The 14,372-nt window shown below is 48.0% G+C and overlaps 1 protein-coding gene across 3 annotated transcripts in view; it reads left to right on the plus strand.

The window, feature by feature from the left end:
- Positions 1–14,372, plus strand: part of LOC1269697 (mucin-19) — a 58,747-nt gene that overhangs the window by 15,024 nt on the left and 29,351 nt on the right. Inside the window, exon 1 of one of the 3 annotated variants that reach the window (XM_061650970.1) lies at positions 637–739. The exons of the other annotated variants lie outside the window; for them this stretch is intronic. The gene's annotated coding sequence lies outside the window, so the exon portion shown is untranslated. Of the gene's footprint in view, positions 1–636; positions 740–14,372 lie in introns of those variants that run through there. 3 annotated transcript variants of the gene reach the window in all.

Below are 14,372 nucleotides of genomic sequence, written 5' to 3' on the forward strand. Positions count from 1 at the left end.
ACGAAAAACCGACGACCATTATCTCAATGTTGCTGTTGTTGAGACAAACGCTCATGATGATGATGGCATGTGCTGCTGCAACGCTATTACTTGCGATCATTTACCCTTGATCGGCTACCTGCGCTCGCTGGGGATGAAGAATGTGCTCACATCCCAACAGGCGGAACGCATTTTCTTCGTCTCCGATCGCTAGAGGACGTACCAAAAAAAAAAAAAGAAAAGGAAATGCATCACACTCACTACTGCAGAGGCAGGGGTTCACCCTGTAAACGCTCACTGTGTCGTCGAGTGTGTGTTGTTGCGCTGGTTGGTGGCTGGCAGGTTTGGAGTGTGCGTGAGAATTAACCGCTCGATTGCACTTTCTTACCGCTCTCGTTCACTCTCCCTCTCTCTCTCTCTCTCTTTCTTTCTCTCGCTTTGTCTCCTTATTTCCTTCTCTCTACTCTAACCGTTTGCTCGTCGACCCAACCTTTAATCAAAGTGCGCAATGGTGTGTGGTGCATTTTCTTCACCGTGCGCGCCAACTCAAGTGGAGCGTCAAGCTTCAGAGCGCAGTTCGCTCGTGCCTCGTGGTACGATCGCAAAGTGGAGATCATGTGCTTCTTGTGACTTTACGATGATGATGATGTGAGTCAGTCTGTGTATGTGTGTGTGTGCGTGTATTGAATAGCAAAGTCACTCGCGCGGTGAAAGTTTTTCCATCCGTTTTTTTTCTTCTCTCGTTTCACTCAGCTAAACGGTAAGAGCAAAGCATAAGCTCAATGTTTTAGAGGGTCTGTTGGAGGGGTTTTGAGTGGTGTTTGATTCATGCTAGCATTTAAAGCATTTTAAAGATTATTTGTGCAGTAAAGTTGAGCCTCAGATAATTTACAAGGAGATGAACATTTCCCAAAACTGTTCCCATATATCAGCATTATAGCTCTCTGTGGGGCAGTATCTTGATGCAGCATGATGATGGGTGCATTTCGGCCACCCGTCGCACCACGCAAAACATCAACTGTGTAATCCCCGTTGTGCACGGGTGATCTATTTTTGTGAGGTGAAAATTACAAGCCGCTCATATTGCAACAAGATGATCGAGAGAGAGAGAGCGAGAGAGAGTGTTACAGATGCGTAGAGTGACTGACAGCGATTTGAAGTGAGACGCAACGGCGCAGTTAGAGCGATCCCCGTGTATACTCCGCGGGGAAGTAGATGTCTTAAGGAGCGGGCGGACGACGGGTCGGACGATAAAATCACATCTGTTGGTGTGGCAGCGTTGGGTTCGTTACGCTGTGAGAACGCTAGAATAAAGACCGGAAAATCAGCACCATCCGGAAAACATTCGAAATCACTCAACCTAACCTCACTGGCGTGTTCGGGAGGGAGGGTTGGTGGTTGTGTTTGAATTGTACGGTATTAGTTCATGTGCGTTATTGTTTCAGAGCACGCCACACACTCACACTCACACACACACAGAGTAAAACACAGGCTAAGGCGAATGAAGTTGTGTCTTGTGCTCAGTATCACAGGAGGTGAGTGACACTTGTGGGTTAATGACGCACAGGTTTTACATTGTTGGCGGGCGTCTCGACGAGCTCGACGAAGAACGCACGAGAACATACAAGGGATCTTAGTGTAGAACCGGGTAAAACTGTACGGGTAAAAAAAGGACCCACCAACCGATCGTTCAAATGTGTCTCCTCTCTGTGTGCGTGCGTGTGAGTCATTGATTTTTGGGATGTTTGAGCGGGCGGAACGACCGAGTTCAAGAACGGTGAACCTGAGATGTCTCTGTATGGTTCTTTGCCTGTTTTTTTTGCCGCTTCTCTCGTTCTCGCTCGCAACGGCTTTACTAGCTTAACTCTGTCCCGTTTCCCGTGGCAACAACGGCGCGCGTTCAGGCCCCGGCAAGATAAGATCCGCATTATGCCTTCGCACCTGAGAACCCATCGACTGCAGCCGCCGCCGATCTGCAAAGTGACGTATAGGAAGCCATTAATCAAACATATAGACACACCACCCACCCCCTGTACCTGGCAAGATCTTCATTGCCGTTTGCATTGCCGTTCGGCTCGCTGCAATAAAACTGGAGTGCGTACTGTGCGCGCGGCTTCAAGGCCATCCTCCAGGTTCAATGGCGCAGTGAATGCTTCACGTCACTACCCACACACACACAGACAAACACGCTCGTTGAGCAATTCCTTCCGGAATCGATCTTTCTGAAGCGGGAGGGGAGGGAAGGGGGTTGGTTTTGTTTGTCCTGCTTGTTGACGAAACACACCGACGGACAGAGAGGAGGGGGTCCAATATTTAACACATATTTCTATTAACATTGCCGATCGTTGACAGATCAGCTATGACAGTCGTAAGAAGAGATGTGAGCCGTTTGATTACAACAAGCGCGCACGCACACACCCTTTTCACACTCCGATTGTGACAGTTTGACAGGAAAAATGAGTGATCTTTTTAGCTAGGAAGGAAGGTTTTAGCTTCGCCTTTTGCTCAGGGAACCACCGACCGACCGACCGACTGTTTTGCAGTGGAGAAGGGCATGTGTGTCACTTTTATGATGTGCTTTAACATATCTGCAAGCTCATCCACTCGTCCCCGGATATGGATGGGTCGTTTTTTTTCTTTCCTCACATTAAAATGCCAAGGACGTCCGCACAAGAAGACGCAAGACACTACTGTGGTGTATCCTTTGCACCCGGTCTGCCCGGTGTGCGTCCCCTACACAGTATGTTTTATGCGCTTTGGAATTTCCTTCACCCAGAAGGTCACTCAGAGCTTTTATTCCTTATAACTGCATAAAAATGCAACATTTGTTGTCATTTTTCGAGATGCAATAAAACCACAAGGTAGAAGAAATTGTTCTCTATTTGGAATACATTCTTCGCAGGGCCCATATTACTTTACAGTGCTGTAAATGTTAAATGGTAGTGTGTTTTAACCGGTGCAATTCTGTTTCGTTCCACCACACCCCGATAGAGCGAACCAACAACAACCACCACCACCACGTGGGGCTAAAGCTCGCGTTCATTCGCGGTCAATGATTCGTGCGAATGGTGGTTCTACGGGGGCTTTTTTGTTTCTTCGTTTTTTGCTGTCCTTCTTTGCTTTAGCGCTCAGGTTCGGTTGTTCCACCTCTGTACTTCGAACGTTATGAATATTTATGTATATATCAAACAATTTTAGTCCATTGCTTCCGCGCCGTTTCCCCGTCCACCGCCGCCGCCGTGTACAGTGATAATCGTAACATTAGGGTTATCAGTTGCTCAGATGCTTGTAGAATTGCTTCTACCCGATTGCTGGCGCGCTGTGTTTGTGTGGTCATGTTTAATTATGATGGGTGTGTGTGTGTGCGCGTTTCTTTGTAAAGAAACTCCCCATTGAAACAACAATCAATGGGAAGCAATTATGTAACAAGCGTGGCAGTACAAGTTGGCAATACATTTGCTCTTGCTTGCTGCTGTGTGGCGGTGTATGATGTTGTGCATCGTTTGCCACTGGCTGATTACGCTGCTGATCGTCGTCTTATCTGCGGGCAACCGTCGTCGATTCGTCATACTAGTACTGTGTACGAGTGCTTTATCAGCAAAAGATGTTTATAGCAGTGTGTGCAACTTTGTACCGTTTGAGAAGCGGGGAAATACTGAACGCCCGATCGGGCATTAGGAACACTGCGCTTCCTTTAGTTTTTATCACAAGGGAGTAAAGAGAGATACTTTGGGATATTGTAGCTGATCTTAAGGGAAACATTTCGGCTGCAATTTTAGGTAATAAAAATCGAAGAGACACTGCAAGACCAAAACCTTGGAAGTCCATAATTTGTTATGGTTGTAAAAACCCAAAAATAAGGGAAAAATTCTATGTTTTGATGTTGTTGATTGAATCTGCGCATCCAATGTGTGATGTAGACCTGCCTGCCTGCGGAGTTGCTAATTTAGCTGTGAAAATAGACATATGCCTAGATTCCCTTTACCGGGGGAGGTACACGCAGAAGGGCACGAACCTATTTATAAACCCTCCCTCTTTGGGATCAAAACTCGGGATGGAAGAGAGTGGTTGATGATTGCCAGAACTTGAGAGTGTTCCGCATTGGGATTTTACTTCTTTTTCTGAGTTTGTTTGTACCTGAGTGAAGAGTATATGGAGTTTGGAATTTCATAACATAATCCTTGAGTAAAAACTATAAATCAGGGTGCTTGCAGTGCAATAACTATGCCATTGAACCTGGGGAGCCTTAACCTTTCTCCTTTTCCTACGTGGCAGCTGGATAGAAGAGGTTAAATTTTGATTATGTATTCATATGGGAATGATACCAATTCCAACAACACCAAGCCCAAACAGTAGTTTAACGATTGCGGAAATTAAAGCAACAGCTCCATATAAATGCCTGACCAGCCTTTTAGAACCTGTTCTGACATCGGTTAGCATCGTTAGTGTGGCTCTCCCAGCAGCTCGAGGGCAAGGCGCCAACAACAACGACGAAAGAGAAGAGGTAAATTATTGGGCCTTGAGCTACCAAGCCCGAAACTTGTAAACTGAAGCCATCTGCATGTTGTTGTGGACGACCCTGAATAAGTGGGACATCGCTGCTGCTGCTCCAACGAAGAAAAAACTGTTCGATTTATCACCGACACTCAATTTTTCCGAGCGGAAGCTCTCCATTTTCGTCAGACTCTCAGTGCCCGTTGTTCTCGTTCGGATTTTTTGGGGGCGCAATTTGACGAAACTGCCCTCATCATCCCCCCCGGGTGTGTTGGAATTCCCGGTCCAACGGGTGGACGCTGATCGTCAGGGAAATCTCTTTGTGTGCGCTACAGCTTCGAAATTCCCTCAAATCATCAAATTCCAGCAAGGGAGATAGAGAGAGAGCGAGGCGCCCTCATTGGTTTAGGCACACACGCGGGATTATCCATAGCTATTCTTGCGGACTAAAGCGTTTTTTTTAATGTGAAAACCTTCCCTTGACGTGTTCCGAAAAAAAAAGCAAAAGCAGCCAAGACGACGGCAGGAAAGGGAAGGAAGGCGCACACGAACTATCATTGTGTTCTTCGCGATCAAACACAAACGTGCGCGAGCGCGATCTTGACGACGGCGGACGACGTCGATTGGAGTTCATGAACGAGCAACTGTGAACGGGGTTTGAACTGGTTCCGCTGGCAAGCCATGAAGGGCCCCATGGCTCCCGAAGGAGGGGGGGGGGGTGCTGGGGGAGGGCATGATTGTGCGCGATCGAGTGATCGAAGACGCGCGTTGCGGCAGCAACACCACGCAAACCGGTTTGTCCTTCGGCAAGAAAAGATGTTGGAGAGGGTTTTCGGTGTGTATGCTGCTTGGTTCGCCTGACTGTGTTAAGCTTAAACTTCGTTCGTTAACTTGCTTACATACGGGGGGTTGTACGTGTGTGTGTGTGCTGGTTTTTTTTTCTTTCGTTGCGTTGTTGTTACTCCCTGTGTGCGCCTTCAAACTTTCGAGGTTCCACGCGGTTCGTTGTTTCCAAAAGCGAAGGAAAAGACAGACACCCCGTCCCACACACAGACACACACAGTCGTCGTCCCACTTCGCTTGGAAAGGAGAGAGATCCTTGGAAGTTTTGGGATTGATTGGTGCTCGTAGGACGAAAGAACGGTTTGTGAAGTTAGTTCAATATTTTGTAGCTTATCGTTGATTAAGCTTGCGCCATTGTGCTGAACCGAATTTAGATAGTGAGTGGCGAGGAGAGGTGAGCCAAATGTTGATTTTTCGTTTCGTGCTTCTCCCGACCGACGACGACGCGTTGATTCATAATGATGGGAACTTGATGAAACATTTGCTCATTAGAAGGAAAACTTTTGCTTGAAAGTAAACGGGGAATATAATGGGAGAAAGGCTGGCGCGCGATACCAAAGGGCGTCGTGTGTCTTAAAAAGCGCTGTTTTCGCATGAACCTAAATTTTCTAGACCTTTATTTTATTGTTTACCACATTGAAATGTTGTGTTTTTGTCTATAGCAGCTATAAAAAGGGCTTCCATCAAATTCCCTTATTTTAAGGTATTTTTGGTTCATTTTTACGCACAACAGTATTCCTATGCGGGAACGCTTGAGATGGGAATAGAACCGGCTACGGGCTTGCAGATGCAAACGCTTCTATTCCTACACCAGCGAGATGTTCCAAACGTTTGAAGATTATTTAGAATCTGGTTGATATGAGTTGAATTGGGAGCTTAAACTAAAAAAACACAAATATTTGCGTCCAAAACAACCTTCCTGACCATATCTTTGTACTCCTTTAAAGTGTACTGAAATGAGCTTGTTTACTGCTCGGCACTGTTTTCGCCTTTCATTGGCGTCATGTGCATTATTACACTCAACCGTCGGCGGGGAAGGGGGGTCGCACATACACAAAATCGTAGAAATTCTATTACGTCAACGAAACGGCCGTCGGGCCACTTCTCGCGGGGCCTCTTTGCCGAACGGTGTGCTGGGGTCCGGTCACTCACTATCAAGCTCGACGCAATTGCACGTACACTTGGAAACACACACACGTACTCCTCCCGGCCCTTCCGGCCGTTCCCTTTATCTCTCTCGCACCGAGATTATGGCATTCAACACGGTCAACTGTGGCTGTGTCAAAGCTGTGCTCGGGAGACCGACCGACCGGGCATCATGGTGCCCACGTGCCACGTGAGAGAAGGTAGGGAGGGCGAGAGGGCATGGGCCCTATGATGCGAGATTGCGTACAAACACACGAGCCAACACCGGGGATGGAAGCGGGGGAGGAGGCTGCTGTGTGCGTGTGTCAAGTGAAGCAAGCGAAACATTCCACTCCACCGCCGCCCGGTGTTAATGCCGAATGATGAGACCCAGCCATCGAAGAACTCGGTGGGAGGGCGGGAGGGCGTCTTACTCACTTGCACACGCGATGTTGACCACCCCAAACCTTTGCTGCTGCCCACCCGCCCCTGCAGTTGGATGGACAGTGGACGGAAACGGCCACAAGGAACCTCTCGGCTGCTGCTGCTCTGCTGCTGGCGGAAAACACGTGCCCTTGCTGTCTAAAATTAGTTCAACCCGGCCCCGTCGCGCACTGGCGTGTGTTGTTCGCAGCGCGTCAGCGGTTTTTCCTCGGGTTTTTCGCTTTCCCGTCTAGAGTTGTGTGGGCAGAGTGTGCGTGTGTGTGTGTCTGTGTTTAGGGCAATGCTGTACAGAAGGGCCCGATTTCGTCTATCAAAAATGGGATCCAACTCACACACAAACGTTGGGCGGTTTTACCGGAAGGACGGTTTTAGGGCAGCCGGGAATCCGCTCTCGGCCCAATCACTGGCTTTGATGGATTCTATTTTGTGTTCCAAATAATGATTGAGTTTATAATGGTTCGCTGAGTGTGTAACGCGGTTATGGGAGTGTTCAAACGTTCGTCGGTTTAACGCGTTCAAAATCATTTTAAAATCTGGATATAATTTTGCAGCTAACTCAGTTTTGGACAACTCAGTTTCCATCGAACTGACCTGCCCAACTATCAATCACAAGCGGGTCGTTTGCAGTGACTTTTGAATGACAATGTAATGACAGTCACACGCTTTCATTCCAAACAAGAGTGCAACAAGTGGGGCCGGAGCAATTGCAAATGTGCCATGCAAAGAGAAGAGACATTCTGCAACGATACAGACACATTTTCTCACGAAAAAGCCATCTCACGAACTGGCCATCTCTCATCTCGGTGCGCTTGGGCGCTTGTTGCATCTTTCCCCCGTCACACACACACATCACGACGCGAGTCGCGGGACGTGACGACGCTCAAGTAGGTGTGACGTCGGTTTTGCGTGCTGATTGTGTGACACATGACCGGCGGAAGGGGGAGGGGATGGTTGTTGCAAATTGCATCTCAGCATGTATGTATGCCCCCCCCCCACGGCAAACGAAAAGCATGACGCGAATGAACGATAAGCAAACGCAAGAGCGAGCTTATCGTCGGTTTAACCCGGCGACGAGCCCGAACGACGAGAACGCGTCAATGCTGCGTCGGCGGCGGTTTGTTTTTAACCTTACTTTCCGTTTCCCCGTGCATCCTCGTTTTTCTGTGTGTGTGTAGAACCGGAACCCCGTCCCGTGCTGCATCTTTTTCGCAGAGACACTCGTGCAGAAGAAGAAGCAGGAGCAGCAGGAGCAGCAGTGCCGAGAGTCAGTGATCTTTTTCGAGCTCATCAGTCACACACCACAATCTTGGCCCCTTCCTCCTCCTCCTCCCTCTGAGTGTGGCTAAGTGGCGGGCGAATGATAATGTTCATGTTGTGTGTTTACGGCTGCTGCTGCTGCTGCTGCTGCACCAGAATGGAATGGTCAACGTTCGCATTGCGCCGTTCTATTCTGAGCGTCGAGCACATTCCGAGGCCGGTCAGAATGGAGGGGCGAAGTCTCATTAGTAGGCGATGGGGCAAGAAGAAGGAAGCGCGCACACACAAACCAGTTAGTCAGCTGCTTCGTCTGTCAAAAACCTTTTTCAGGGCCGTCCGGGCAGCAGCAGCGGCAGCAGGTTTGCGGTTTGAAGCGCGGGATGATGTGCGCCTTGCGCGTTTTTTCGGCAATTTCGGCGTTGCTGCCTCCGTTCTAGTTTCGCAAACCCCCCGGGGGGATGGACGGGGTGGCCGAACGATGCAACGAACCATTTTGAAAAAGTTATGCGACTAATGCCCTTTTGCATGCATGATCTTTCGGAAGGAAATGTCCTTACCCGTCGTCATCTGTCTGCGTGTTATGTGGCGAGTTAATTGTTTCAATGGCCTCGCTCATAAATTCATTAACGACCGACACCTGTCAGTTGGTCACTGTGACAGATCCTTCGTTGTGCTCGAAACGATCGACGCGCACAATAAAACGCTTGCCTTTAAATTGATTTGTCATGCAAATAAGTTCAACAACTCGCATGACTGACTCATTCGACCAGCGAAAGAGGTTACTGACTCTGGGCCGATGCGGGAATGTCTGTAGACTCAAACTTCCACAGAACAATTTAGAAGCACGATCGATGCGCGTGTGTGGGTAGATTTCCGTTCTACAGCTGGTGTCGACTCCCGCTGGATCTTCTCGGACGTTTGGTTTGTTTTTCCCCCAGAGCACACACAGAGAGAAGACACAGAGAAGAAGGAAAAAGGAAGGAATTGGTATTATTTTCCATTTCCCCAACATCATCATCATCATCATCATTACGCCAACATCATCATCATCATCATCCGTTCGCCATCCATAACGGTAAACGAAGGCTAGAATCCATCTCGTGTAACTTGCCTGCCCGCGCACTTCACCTTGCGTTCGATTTCCGCCTTGACTTCAGTGGAGGATGGTTGGTGTGTTGGTTTGGTTGCCATTTTCTCATTTCCCTCCCACTTGGTGTGCCGGTTTTTTTTCCTCCACCTCCCCGCTTGTCTAATGTTCTCATGGAGTAGAGCATTGTAGCCACTATTTTGTGGTTGGTTGGTTCCTCCACAGTGGGCTCTGTGAAGGTTTGGCTTCCTGGTTTTTAATTGGCCTCGCACTCGCGTAAGACAATCGCCTCCCCGCCTGTGGCCAAATCGGCGTGAAAAAGGAGGTGAAAGAAAGTGCAACCAAGATCTCAATGACACCCCATATCGCGTCACGTCACGAGCGCCTTCGCTCCGAGAGGAGAGCAGGAAGGAATGTGGTGGTGATGATTATCGGCGAAGGGGCGAAGATCGCCTTTTTAGCCCAGCCTGCGTTGTTCGCGGGCCACCCGGTCTCGCGCAAACTCGATCTCGAAGGAGGTTAATGGCAATGCAACAACGCGCTGTAGCGTAAAACACGAAGAGAAGGAACTGAACCGACCAACGACTCTCCTTGCCCACTACTGCGCTACTGGAACCGGCTTCAGCCCTTCCCTTCGTCACTCCCGCGGGTCTGTGCGTTTGGAACCGGTTTATCTAACACACAATCAGAGGGGGGGGGGGGGGCATATACAATGTTCCTCCGGTGTGTGGTGGCCTCGTCGGTGACCAAGTGAAGTGGCTTCCCGTTCGCCGGAGGTTTTAGGAAGGACAGGGGTAAGACGGACAGTCGGGAGGAGATGGTTTCTTTTCGTTTTGTGCGACTTTTAACGCGCACGTATTTTTCCGGAAGCGGGCACACGAGGAAGGAAACTGGAGATAATCGGTTGACTTAAGGAGATAGAGAGAGAGAGAGAGAGTGAGAGAGAGAGAGAGAGTGAAAGAGAGAGCATTTTTTCGTTGTTGCTAAAATTACATCCGGACACAACGTTTGCGATGATGCGCTAGGAGAAGAAAAACGAGATGAAACTTCCGCTCTTGTAGCCGAAGCAAGTCCACCAAGCCTCTTCAGTATGTCTGGACCACTTTTGTATGCTTAAAATGTGTTTCGTGGAAAGGATTGGGGGACAACACATCCTTCTTCTCTACTTCTCGATTCGCTAACTCACACACAACGGACATTCTATTTCTGGTGACACTTCAGATGAGAATCGAACTACGTCCGTGTTTGCTAGCGGACCAACGCGTCTACGATTAGACCACCCGGCGGCAGCTTTAAGAGCACCTTAAATTACCCTTTTAACATCCAATGTTTGTCTCGACGAGTTATATAGCTCTGCTTGAAATGATGCTTGTGATCGTAATTGCAATCATCCATCAATCACAGTAATGTACTACAATCGCACCCGATTAACCGAATGATACATAACCAATAGCCAATGGTGACGTGAAATACGCGAATTAAAGTGCGGAGAAGTTAGTGTAAAAATAAATTTTAACTCCCTGCACGTGTTACCAACGCGCGCTGTTGTACACAAAAGAAAGCTAGATGCGACCGGGAAAATCGACCGAGTTAGAAGGGCTATTTGAAAAGGGGAGGGTGGTGGAAAAGGGTGGGAACGGGAATGGCCAACATCTGGTTCTATTTTCCGAGCGTAGTGTGCGATATTGCAACGCTCTCTTTGTCCCGCACACACGCGCTCAGCGACTTGCCGCTTTGCTTGCGTCTTTTCCCTGCCGGAAACTTGTCGACGGTTTATTTTCATTAACGCGGAAAGGGAAAAACTGCACATATGTGCACAACTGACTCCTTCATCTAATGGGTAGGGCGGGGGCCACTAGCTAGCTCGCTCGCGGTAGCGTTTGGTGTAATATTTTAAAACATAATCGTTTCGGTGTGGTGGGTGTTGGGTGATGGTGGACGATGCTATTTGATGCCATTTTAGATGAGAAGTAATTATCTCCAGCTCTGGCGAACGGGTCTTCTGTCTTGGACCAGCAAAGTAAGGGAAGTATCGTAAAGTTGGGGAACTTTTACTTGAAATTTCCTTTCTATTTTCCTTAAAATTGTACCTTTAACAACGTTTGTTTAGAGTTCCTTACACGGTTACAGGCAGAATGCATTTTCGAAATCATCCACCCAAACGAACCTGCCCGCGAACCGGCAACAGAAACGCAGTAGTCGCGCGGGTTTATAGCCAACGAAATGCCGCGTTGTAATGTGCGTGTTGAAAACGTTTTCCCTCCTTAAGGTGGCTGTCAAGGTGGGCCTGGGGGTGGACTGGGTGACACGATGCGAATGAAAAATTGTGACATGCTCTTGTTTGGGAAGTTGGCGAGTTGTCGTGTTTTGAAGGTATTTTTAGAAGTGTAAACACGGTGGGGTGTGAGGTGTTCGCTGCTGCTGCTCCTGCTGCTACCCTCCCCGCGAGAAGTTGTGTTAAGAATCGTTTAAAAGCGCACACAAACACACGTTCATTGCTATAGTTGAATGATTTTGTGCCCTTGTGTCTGTGTGTGTGTGTGGGATGGGAAGATATTGAAAACGCTGAAGCGTTGTTTATTGATGCTAAAGCGGAAACGATCGCGGATGGCGGAACTGTTGTGTGTGTGTGCAAGCGAAGGGCTTAAATTGTTAAAGTCAGCTTAAGGTGGGATTAGTTCGATTTAATTATAGCACTGCCGGGGGGAGGATGGCATAATTCGTGGCAATTTGGGCATCATTCAATGGTGGTTGGGACATTGTAAGATTTATGCTTTGAAATGATAAAGTTAGTTTTTGTGTATATTTATTAATGATTTTTCTTCTCTCGTTGTTCTTTCGTTACAGGTTGGTATTGAAATTCAAACAAATGACCCAAATGACACTCATCTGGCATGTTGTACGGGGTATGTTTACGGAAGAAAAGGTGCATCATTCTGAATGTAGTAGCTCCTCTTTGTGTGTCACCTCCATCAACACTCCCCCGACCACGATTTGGCTTCGCTTCTCGATTTGCACAACAGCGTACAGCGAGCGTGTGCATGAAACAGGGCAGAACTAACGGCGCCGGTGTGTTCTGTTGGCAAAGCAGACACTATTTATAGGCGGGTATTTCCCCGGGATGAGCAAGAACGAAAAAAAAGACGGAAGAAGCGCCACGCGTTCCATCACGATAAAAATAGTGCATTTGTGCTCCATCGGACGAACCGAAGACGACGATGCAGCAGCAGCGGGCGAAGCTAACAAAAGGCGGAATTATGTTTGGAAATGGGTTTGGAGCTGGACGCGGCACGAGAGATGCTGTTGGCTGGGCTGTTGTTGAAATCTATTTCCACCACTACCCACCACCACCACACGATCGACTTTCTTGTGGAGCGAAATTGCGGCAGCTTTTGTACATAATGGACGGAAGGGGAGATGATGGGGGTGGATATAATGAAAAAATCGGTCGCATCCCGAGTGCAGAGCGCGATAAGGCAACGAATGATGAGGCACGATTGATTTAATATTAGATCGAGGTTAACAGCGGCAGAAATCCTTATGGAAAGAAGCCGTTGTTGACCGAAGCATCGTTCCCAGAGCGACTTGGACGACCGGCGGTGGCAACGGCTGCCCGTTTGTTAGCTCATTTCCATTTGTGCGGGAAGAAAATCAATCAAGCTGTGCCGCTTTCTTCTTGCCCGTTCTATTGTACCGCTGGGAGATATTTGTTTTAATTTTCTCCACTGCTTGCTTTATGAACATCGCTCAACCTTTAAAACCGCCTTGCTGCTGCTCGCTTCTCCCGACCGTTGATCGATGTTCGCTGAACGAACGATAATTTTATCGATCAAAGCCAATTCACCAAATGGAAACGCTTTTGATTGCCAGTCCGTGTTTGATGCAGTTTTGTGTGCACACATGTGTGTGTGTGTGTGTGTGGGTACATGGAAAAATGGGCATGAAAACGCGCTCACGCGCTTGCCTTCGCTATTGCACGGTTATTTTGCTGCTGCACTCTTTAATAGTATTAACCTACGGCATCCACAAACCAATGAAGCGTGCAGCGGGAAAGGTGCAGCAGCAGCAGCAGCAAAAACAACGCCCCGGGAAAAGCGTACTACGTTGGAAAAACCCACGGAAAAAGGGAAAGGTCAGTGCGCTCGGATTTGCCTACGGTAATAACTGGGGTGTGTGTGTGTGTGTTTGTATGAGTGAGTGCTGTGTGGGGCGTCGAGCATATGACCAATTCCTCCTCCTTCCTTGAAAACACTGGCGTGAGACACGGTAGGCGGCGGTAGGAGTGGGAAAAGCGAAACAACAACCACCAACACACAACAACGTTGGGGTGTTATTCACCTTGTGCGCTTCTGGAACGAAAAACTCTCCGTACCTTTTCCTCAGTAGTGCAGGTGTGTGTGTATTTGGAACGTTAGTCATGCAAATCGTGGCGGGATGTTGTTGTTTGTTTTTTCATTCCCCTTCTCACACCACGTCCCCCCCATTGTGCTGCTCCACTACATTTCCCAACAGGGTGGAGAGCGCAATCAGGGAGAGGAAAAGGAGGTGTTTTTCAGGTTCTTCTTCCGGGTTCTTGTTGTGTATGGGGGTCTGGTGGAGAGAACGCAAATTTGTAGTCACAAAGCCGATCGAAGAAATGCTTGGTCCGGCACAAAATGTGTGTCTTGGCAATTATTCATGACTCTCTGACAAAGTGAATGATTAGAAGAAGAAAATGCATTCAAAGTGCCTTGCTTTCACGCTTGAGCGTATTGAGATTTGAACCAAGGAAGGACGACACACACGCGTTTATAGACAGTGCTTTTACCGACTCACCCATTTGACAGTTATTGCCTGGTGACAATAAAGAGCATATAAAAGCTACTTTAATTCCGTTGAATTAATGTCATTACAGTTCACAAGGCAGTGAGCTGATTAGTATGTTTTCTATATTATTCTAATTGTAATCATTCTTTGATAAATTAATCGAATGCTCTTCTTAAAGTGTAAAATAACCAAATGCGCTCAATTAGCTCTTGTTCAGGCATGTCTTTGTTGATGGAAATGTTGCACAAACTGAAGCTTTCTATGACCTTCAACATTTTGAAGCAACTTGAAGAAGTCATCTGAAGTCATCCGACGTTATCTTCTTATTATCTAACTT

This window comes from Anopheles gambiae, chromosome 2, assembly GCF_943734735.2.
Source record: "Anopheles gambiae chromosome 2, idAnoGambNW_F1_1, whole genome shotgun sequence".
NCBI lineage: Eukaryota > Metazoa > Arthropoda > Insecta > Diptera > Culicidae > Anopheles > Anopheles gambiae.